The sequence below is a fragment of the Peromyscus maniculatus genome, chromosome 2 (assembly GCF_049852395.1).
Source record: "Peromyscus maniculatus bairdii isolate BWxNUB_F1_BW_parent chromosome 2, HU_Pman_BW_mat_3.1, whole genome shotgun sequence".
In the NCBI taxonomy this organism is placed as follows: domain Eukaryota; kingdom Metazoa; phylum Chordata; class Mammalia; order Rodentia; family Cricetidae; genus Peromyscus; species Peromyscus maniculatus.
The window spans coordinates 78,748,777-78,759,034 of NC_134853.1; the positions used below are offsets into that span (position 1 = coordinate 78,748,777).

Below are 10,258 nucleotides of genomic sequence, written 5' to 3' on the forward strand. Positions count from 1 at the left end.
CCACACTCCAATGTAGTAGCATTTGAGAGCATGCACAAACACACACACACACACACACACACACACACACATACACACACACACACACACACACACACACACACACACACACACACACACACACACACTGAAATGTGGATGCATATATATAGAGGCATCAAACACAACTTCTTTAGGGTATTTTTTTGTTTTTATTTTTTATCAATTCTAGTTACACCCACCCTTACCTCACCACCCCCTAACTATGTGTATTCCCCCTTTCTCTCTCAACTCATCAAATCCAGTTGATGCTCCCTATACACTCCTGGGTGTGGGATCATCCACTGGAACATGGTTGTCCTATCGGGGGCACACCATTAAAGAAACCGACTCACCCTATCCCAGAAGTTCTCTATGGTCAACGGCTCCTCAGCTAGAGGTGGGAACTCATGAACCCTTTCCTACTCCATGCTAGAGTGTTGGCTGGCTTGCTCTTGACACAAAACGATTTTTCTTAAGAAAAGAAAGGGAGAGGGGAGTAATAGGGAAGGGAGGGATGAGGGTGCAAAGGGAAAGGAGTCTGATGTTAGGGGAGTTTAAAATGGCCAGTCTTCAAGATGTTGAGGCCAGCCTTGAGGTCCTTCTGCCTTAGATGGTGTGGCTCTGAGAAGCTGTGGCTGCCTCGGGTTGCCTTTTACCTCCTACCACAAAACCACAACTGCTATAAATCCTCACTCCCCACTCTTCAAAAGTTATTAATTAAGTAAGAAAATCAGAGTACATTTTAATCAAGATAACCAGAAACAAAGCAGCTTTCATTCCGTTCATCTGTTGATTGAGAATTGTTATTCGATCATTCTTCATATAATAGTTTGATTGCTAAAAAAAAATAAAATAAAATAAACTCTGGAAAAAGAAGTTACACTCCGCAAGCAACTCTGACTGACAGTATAATAGCTGAGCTCATTATCTCTAATCGCTAGAGTAAACATATATTTACAAATAAAAACACACACCAGATGTATTTTCATCCACAAGGTGATGCTGTCAACTAAAATAGAGAGTGTGCGCTGAAGTACAGCATCCATCATTTTAAAGACAGATCTGCCACCGTCCCCCATTGGTGCTTCACAGATGAAAGCCTGTATGTTCAGATGCCTATGTTACTGCCGCACATGGCAGGAAAGGGTGACCGCTTAGGATAACGTGGACTCCAGTGTCAGAAAAACTAGCTCCGAGTGTAGGCTCTGCCTGACAGCCTGGTACCTCAGTGTCCTTATCTGCAAACTGGAGGCAGTAACAGCATCTATACAACTGCTCCATATCGGATGAGATAGTGAACGCGAAAATGTTCTCTACATAGTAACACAGGAATGTGGCTCCTTTTTCCACACCCACCCCTTTATTCAAAGCCCAATCTATTTCTCCCAGAGTGATCGATATATCAATGTTTAAAGAGACACCGAATTCCTCTCCTCCCATCCTCTTCAGGAGGTAAAAGTCAATCTGATGGAATTCATAATATTTTGGAAACAAGTCTGACCCTTTGCATGGAAGCCCCACTTGGGATTTCTCCTGTAATGAGAGGAATGCACACAGAGAGCCTGGATTACCCGTTCCTGTGGAATCAGACAGCATCTTCAAAAATCCCTCCACACTTGGCTCTGCCATGAGTGGGCTTTAAAACATGAACTGGCCTTCATCTGTGTCTGTGCCCAAACAGTGTAAATTAATGCCTCATAGCCATGCCTGCAACATTCATTCATTTGCCAATTCAGCCAGTGTCCTGATTTCACCAAGCACATGGTGACAGCGGGGAGCAGACAGGCTTGGCCCGGCCAAGAGAGGAGGGTGTGGCAGCAGATTTCCCTACAAAGTAACGAAATGTTTTGTTTTCAAAATTGGTCTTCAATTTTTAGGATGTTTCTGAATTTTCAGAACTGACTCTTGTGGAGGAACACAAAATAAAAGCTGGGGATCGCCTTCTCTTCCGGTCTCCACGCAGACAGTCTCAGCACGTCTTACCCAAGGTTTGCAAGCACGCAGTCCCGCCATGAAACAGGTCACATTTTAGTCTGTCCTATACTGCGCTGGAAACAGCCTGGATGGGTCCCGCTCTGAGACCAGCCCACATCATCAGATGCTATAAGGAAGTTCAGTCGCACACAGAAGCAAGGCCCAGAAAATAGACAGGCCCAGTTCTAAGGGCGTCTCTAAAGCTTGCCAACTTGCTGGTACGTGAGGATGCCCGCCATTCATCTCTGCCCACAGTTTGAGCTCTCCCGCTTTCTCTGAATTATTCATCACTTCATGCTCTGCTTTGCTGTGGATCCATCCTGTGTCTAACCTCAGTACTTCCTCTTTGTTCCCGTGCACTTTGGGCTTGATGATGGAGACTGTGGTCGCAGCAGGATCTCTTTCCATAAGATTCTCCTCACATAGACTGCTGCAGGCCCTGCTGGCTGGAAATAGCCTCGGCCTCTATCCACTTGAGCTCTGATATTAGGGGTCCCACACTTACTAGTTTTATCTGATGTCTTTGAACAGTTCCCGAATATGATCATCACCAGTGAGACAAGAGAGCCTAGAATCAGAGAGCTGAGATCTTAGCAAGACTTCTCATAAAGTGGGGAAGACTATAGATATAGATGAGGTATATAGATAGATACAGGTACAGATGAGGGACAGTAGGTTCCCATCTACTTGACATGAGTTTAGAACTCGAGCTCGCGTTCATGATAGGGGGGAAAGTTGCAGTATCAATGTCCTAATGTCTCCAGGCATCCTGCAGGCACATGAGAAGAACAGCTGTTAGAAACCATTAACATATCCACATCTTTACCTCCAGGGCCAATAGTACTGACCTTTTGGTTAATGAGTCCAATATACCATCTCTGAAAAAAAAAATGTAATTATGACTGAATCTGTAGTTCAAGACTGAAACTCTGCCTTTTCCACTTTGCATTCCCCTGTCAGTGGCCAGCCTAACTCACCTGGCCAAGACTGACCCCATTTAACTAGACCTTGGGAAATGTAGAGTTTGAAAACCCTGTGGGCCCGGCTTTATACGTGCAGCCAAGATCTCCATGTGAAACAGGCAATAGAAGGGCTGCCCATGTAGGAGCAGGTGAGTTGGTAAGGACAGCATGGTGTTATAGGGTAAGGGGACAAAAGAAGGAAGGAGTCACAAATGAAGGAGCGTTAAGAATGTAGCTTTGTTGGTAGAGCGTGGCACACATGAGGCTTTAGGCTTAACGCTCTGGACTGTATAATCTGTGTGTAGCACTCGTACCTATAATCCCAGCACTCTTAAATCACACAGAAGTTTCAATAGACCAGGTCATCCTGGGCTACGAGGTAAGTTAGAGATCAGCCTGGGATACATGAGCTCTTGGGTTAAATAAATAAATAAATAAATACAAGTATGTCAATAAACAAATGAGTCGGATAAACTTGCATTTCCTAGAGACTCAATAAGGACCAGAGAATAGATGCATTAGTAAACACCTTCTCACTTCTCTCAGATTCGGGATGAAGGATAAAAGATGGAGGCCAGAGATCAATCTGAACTACTAGATTGCAGCCAGCAGCAGTGACAGCTGAATGCGGAGCACTATGAGGAGAACCTCAGCTGCTTTGTGCCTTAAACCTCATGTCAGGTTGTCTCCAGAGTGAAGAGGCATAAGGAGGCAGAGGGGCCTAGAGTCAGCCCATGGGGGCAGATGTACCCCTCTCTAGGCAAGTGCCGATTATTGGCATCCCAACACATCCCTAACTTCTGAAACAATTGTACTTGGTTTTTCATCTTCCGGCTCAAAGCTGGGATGGCATTGGTGGTTGTTTTGTTTTGTTTTGTCCTCAAATTTAATTGATTCTCTGTTGATTTCACCACATGCACCCCAACCCCACTTATCTCCCTGTCGCCTGGCTTCCACCCTCTGCCCATGCAATCTGCCCCTACCAAAACAACACAAAATTAAAAAGAAAAACCAAAAACCTAACAAAAAAAAAGGAGCAGGATCTCATTGAGCCTGTTGAGTCCCACAGTTTTACCCTTTAGTCCACTCATATTCACTTGCAAGTGTTCATTGCTAGGAGTCATTGGTCTGGCTCGAGGCCTCTGGCTTCTGCTATGCTATTGATAATGGGCTCTCACTGGGACTCCTCATGGATGTCCTGTTGTTGTCCTGTATTATGGAAATCCTGATGTTTTGGATCTGTAGGTTTGTCCCCTTAACAGTTCCATGCTCCAACAGTTCGTAGATGAGGCAGATGTTGGGATGGGTTAACACATAGTCCTGGTTCTGGGCCTGGGTGGTAGTTGGGTTGGTCAGCCCACCAGCTTTCCCTCATCGTCACTACCTGAGAGAGCTCTCCAGCACTGCCTTGGCTAGCTCACTCAATGCAGCCTGCAGCAAGGAGTAGGGCCAGTTCTCCTGCTCTCAGGTCCCCAGATCCAGCCTACTCATACTCACACCACCAGGGCCAGTTCTAATGTTTTGCCCAGGTGAGATGCAGGGCCCTCTCTCCCAACTGCTGCATGGGATATGAGAAGGGTGGCAGCTCTGCTTCCCTCACACCCCCAGGGTCAGCTCACCTGTGTCCCTGACAACAGGATCAGCTCTAGTGTGCTGCTCAGACAGTGTGCAGAGCCTGCTCTCCTATGTGCAGCAGCCAGTGAGGGGCAGAGCTAGTTAGTTCTTCCCCTTTCATGACCCTGTAGGATGGAGTTCTTAAAGGAATGGAGGTATTTGGGGTGGTGAAACTCTCATTTGAAAATGCCCAACTGAATATCATTTTCTTCTTTCTCCCTAATTTCTGTTGCTGGAAAGGCCTGAGAAAAGTAAACCCCTTGTCTATACATGAGAAAACTAAGATCGTAAGAAAAGAAGTATTTGTCCAAGGCTGTATGAATGAATTAAAAACAGAAAAGCCAGGATCAGAATCCAAGACCTTAGAATTTGGGGAGATGATTGTTCAATCTTATCCCAATCTAAGAAGATTCTGCTTCAGTTCCAAGAAGCAACCATCAGAGGAAACCATGATCATTAGAGTCGTGGTCTTTTGAGGGGTATATTTGTGTACCCTACAAATATATTTAATTATTATACATTAATTAAAAAACACTTTACATGTTAAAAAAAGCAGTTGGGGAAATTTATCTTCAGGCGATATTATATTTTGGTTTTGAGCCAAGGTCTCGTGGATGTCAGGCTGTCTTCAAACTTGCTGTATAACTAAGAATAAGCTTGAATTTCTGATACTCTTGCCTCCATTTCCGTGAGTACTGGGACTATAAGTATGTACCATCATGCCTGACTTAATCAGCTCTTGGGGGTCAAGTCCAGGCCTGCATTCACAATAGGCTCTACCAGCTGAGCCACATCCCCAGCCCTGGTACTGTAGTTTACATCAATCACCTAATTTGTCATAGCAAGCGGGTTCACTTACATCTTCATTCCACAGTACTCATGAATGCAGACTATGGGATAGCACCAATTTAGGGACTTAGGGGTAACTAATGGTGGTATACAAAGCTTCTCCAGCCTTGTGCTCAGCTTAGCAAAGCATTTAGACAATGGTTTTCAAAGCCAGTTCACTTTACGTTTCCAAAGTCCCTGGATCGCTGACAGCCCTTCCCAGCTCCCTATCACAATTCTGAATTTGAAAACAGAGGACACATAGTTGATCCAAACTTCACCCTTAGCCAAATCTTTCTTAGTAAAAAAAGCTCTACTATCTCAGAAAACAAAGCCAGAGGAAGTTAACAAGCCCTAACTGTCAGGAACATACAGAAACTGCCCCAAGCAGGAAAGAGATATGGCCAAGGCCTATTTGTCTTTCATCAGATGAGGAAGTATTTTCATCTCCCAATAATGTAACTTAGGGAAACTGAGGCTCAGTCTCACAGACCCACTCCCTCCCCGTGACAACTCCGTTGCATACAAGACATGGGGGGAAATGGTTGGGAAGACTCCTAGTCTGTCTCAGATAGTGTTGGAGTTTAAACGCCCCTTTCCTATGCCTCCGAGATAGGGAGGAAGGCTCCACCATCCATCTTGTTTCTCGGGTTCACTTGAGCTAGGCTTTGTTTGAAAGTCAAGGTGTGCGAGATCAAAGGTGGAGATAAGGGGCATGGACCCAGAAAATGAAGTTAGCCCCCAACTTTATTTTCCTTCCACAGATTCATCACAGCCCCAGCTGCCTCTTGGTCAAGCAGAGACCCTGAGCCCCACTGACTACAAAGAAGCCACATCCCAAGGAAACAGCAGTGGCTCTGCTAACGTGAATGGGCTCGTGACTGGCAAAGTCACATTGCTTGGTTAGGCAGCATTGCCAGACTACGCCTTCACTTTCTCTTGGCTTTGGTTTCCCCTTCCAATCGCTCAGCAGTGTAGAACCATAACGCAATTTTGCAGAAACTGAGCAAAAAAGGAATACATTAGTCTAGTCACTCGGAACTGCTGCCAAAGGAATAGCGTCTTCCACTGATTGCCAGCCAAGTCCCTCATGAGACTGCATAGACTCTTACAATATTGCTCAGGGAACAAAACAAAGAAGAAGAGAAAGAAGAGGGTCCTGCTTGTAATTTACAGTACATGGTTATGGGAAACTATTTGTGTTACCAGAAAGCTGCTGTCTGGGGTTTTCCTCTGCCCCAGAGGAGATGAACATGGGATGGGAAAGTGGGGAGTTATCTTACCAATATTTTGCAGCCAAAATTATCAAGGCCAAATTCTTTCCTAGAAATGTCAGTGGTAAGATTCAGACAATGACCAACTACCAGTCCAGCAACTCCCAGCCCTGGTCATTTGCATCCTCCCTACCATTCAACATAATGTCATCCCACCCATCCCCAGGGATCACCGGAATCTTGGGACCTGTTTCCTTAAAGGCAGCATAAGGAGAAGATTCTAGAAAGGAAGCCAAGGATTCTACATTTGCCTGTAGGAATTGAGCCCATGGCCACTGTCGTTTCTAACCAATTTCACTCTCCTTGTTCTTCATTTTAGGGTCAGGTATTATGATTTCTCTAACCCAACTGGCTTCTGTGAAGAAGAAAACATGGCATGGTATGGTCTAGTGTGGTTTGGTATGGTGTGGTATGTACAGTGCACCTTGGTGTGGTATGATATGGCATAGTATGCTATGGTATGGTGTGGCAAGGTATGGTATAGTATGGTTTGGCATGATATAATATGGTATTGTATATTATGGTATGGTATGATATGGTATGGTATATTTCAGTATGCTACAGTGTGGTTTGGCATGATATAATATGGCATTGTATATTGGTATGGTATGGTATATTTCAGTATGCTACAGTGTGGTTTGGCTTGATGTAGTATAGTGTGGTGTGGTTCAGTGTGTATGATATGGCATGATGTGGTGTTGTATCATATATAGTGTTCAATCTTCTCTAGTTGTTACAATATCTGCCAGTCTTCCTGATCACACTCTCTCATAAGATCTGACCTCATCGTTGAACAAAACGTGACATCAGACATTACCTTTCTGATCACCGCCATTTCCCTCCTCGTTTAGACATCAGGGTTCCATGACACAGAGGTCTGGAGTAGGCAGATGGTTATGTCTGAATGGGCTGAGGCCAGGAACCCTGTCTTATTCTTCGTGGAATTCAAGTCCTACAACCTAGCCCAGGATAACAAAGGCCGTGTTGAGTCTATGGTGCTGTGAAACACAGTGAAAAAGAAGCTAACCGCTCCTCTTTGCTTTATTAGCTCAGAACTCACAAACTAGATAACTAGATGTTGGCGAGACCACACCCTGGCATGTAAACATAAATGTTGTTTCTAGCAAATGATTTTTTTTAATGTTATTTGTGTGGCAAGTTGGTCTTGAGGAAAGAAGTAAAGGAAAAAGTGCCCTCTTGTTCTGGTTTGAAGGTCCCCACCAAAACTCGTGTTGAAATGTGGTTGTTATGGTGATGGTATTAAAGTTCTTTTAGAAGTGACTAGGTCATGGGGCCACTGACCTCATAAATGGGTTAAAGACGTTACGGCAGGGTGGGTTAGTTATGAGAACGGCTCTCCTCATTCACAGGCTCTCTTTCTCCATGCAGTGATATCTGCTGCTCTGTTGCGAGGGATAGCTGGAGGCAGCCATCACCATCCACAGTTCCTCTATTTCAGAGCTCCAACACTCCAGACATGCTGGCCAAACCTGCTTCTCTGGTTTATAAGTCACTCAGTCTTTGGTATTTTGTCATAGTGACAGATAATAGACTCAGATAAGCACAGTATAGGCACATAAACACTGTTGGGATGAAGATATACCATGGGCGTGTCTATGCCATGGGCCTCCAACTAGCCTTACCAGCTCATCTAGTCATCTGTGCTCCACATGGTTATCTCTCCAAACAGATCCAAGTGTGCAACCCTCATTGAGTGGCTCACATGGCTCTCAAAATTGCCCTCTTCCCCAGTACAAGTTGTCATAGTCCCCACCGACCAGCCTTCACAGGAGAAAGCACGTGACCTAACAGCAATAGAATGATGTCATTATCAAGATACCCTTGAAGCAATCTTACTGTGCTCATTGGTGAATTCCTGCATGTTCTTTTTCATTAGGATTGACGCGTATTCTCATTCCTAACTCACACCCTCCTCAACTCCTTTTGGCATACATCTGCTGAGACATGGGTCTCCGTCAGTGAAGCGTCTGGCTTCCGAATGTGCTCCTTTCACCTGTCTTCAACCCAGCTTCAGAGCCTTGGCCCCGATTCCAGCTCTGGCACAGTCCCAGCCCCTTGGAAACTTTAATAGACTATTGTCCTTTCCCTCCCTCAAGCTGTCAGCATGTCCTAGGACTCTTGGCTTGGACTCACTTTCCGTTGAGTCCTTCCTTCCTCTTTTTAAAAAGCGAATCTTCCTTCCCCACCACCCCACTCTCACCCCCCAGATCAATACCACGGTGCTAGCCGAGATGGGGGCAGGGCAAGCAGCTAAGGAATCTTGGTTGACCTAGAGGAAGCAAGGTCTGGAGACCACAGCTGTCATTCTAGGGCAGTGTCTGTTTTCATCACAGGAGTAAAGGAACTTGAAAGGTCATCCACGTTTCGAGCTCTGATTGCACCAAAATATTAGCCATTAAGGAAGGATTAGCATTCCGTGGCATCCTTGGAGATCCCTGAAGTCGATCTCACGGTCTCTTTTCCTAATGCATTCCAGCAGCTCGTCGCCCTCGGAGGTTTTCTTCATGCTGAACCTAAATCCTGCTGGAAGCAATTTAAGCCATTCCCCTTTGGCCTGTCTTTGTGTGGAAAAGAGAAAAGATCTTTGCCACTGCCCCTGAAAGGTCCTTTCACGGATTCCTTGGCCCCGACAGACACTTCATTTACTGATTAAAAAGAGAGCCAAAGAAGGGCAGGGAGAGCAGGAAATGGTGGAGAGAGAGAGGTCACAGAGACAAGCTCACCTTCCCCTGCCTGGCCACTCTTGAGAAGCACCTTGAGCTCTGTGCTCCAGGTTTAACCTGGCTCTCAGTAGTCCCCTACACAGCCTCGTGACTACTTCATCTCAAGCGACCTTCTCCCCTTGAAGCACATCTTAAATGCAGCCAGACCCAGGGTGATTCAGCTGAGTGACACAGCTCTTCTTCCAACTTCTCCCTCATCTCCGGGTGATATGAAGGAAGGGATAAGGACAGTCAGGTTTTCTGCTGGTCAGAACTGTTTTTCTTTCTTTGCAAAAGAACACTTAGGAGATAAAATATATTCTTCTGCCGAAGACAGTAAGTAAAAGAATGTTGTGGGTGCATGGGACATTCTAAACATTTCATTTTTACAATCGTGCCTTCTGAGCTAAAAAAGCCACCACAAAGGACCAGTTTGGAGAAACTGAAGGGGTTTGTGGTATTATTTGGGGGCTTGTTGGCCAGGTTTCTGTTTCTAGTTTTTCCATTCTTTTTCAAGTTCTAGATGAAGGCTCCAAGATCCTGGAACGCCTGACCAGAGGCAGCTGCCAACATTTTCCCACGATGTGCAATAGGATGTGTACTGGCCAGGCACATCAAATTGTAAGGTGTTTTTAAGACTTCTTTATCCATTTTCCCACTTTCTCTGCTTCCTGGACCCAGTGATTGATGGGCTACCATGGGACACAGGAAGCAAAGATGTAGAAGAGATACCATGCTCTCTTCCCTGGGAGTTTTTATATCTCATCATTTTATTTTCAAAAATCTTTTTTCCCTCATTTTCTTTCCCTTCCTCTCTCTGTTTTCCCCTCCTCTGGTGTCTCTGTTTACACAGTTTCAGGAC

The 10,258-nt window shown here is 45.2% G+C and overlaps 1 long non-coding RNA gene across 1 annotated transcript; it reads right to left on the minus strand.

Annotated features, from left to right (window-relative positions):
- Positions 1–200: 200 nt before the first annotated feature.
- On the minus strand, positions 201–6,837 carry LOC143271655 (uncharacterized). The gene is made up of 3 exons (XR_013048858.1): positions 6,683–6,837; positions 2,844–2,873; positions 201–2,764 (listed from the first exon to the last, which is right to left on the minus strand). It is a non-coding gene; the product is annotated as an uncharacterized LOC143271655 (long non-coding RNA).
- Positions 6,838–10,258: the final 3,421 nt, after the last annotated feature.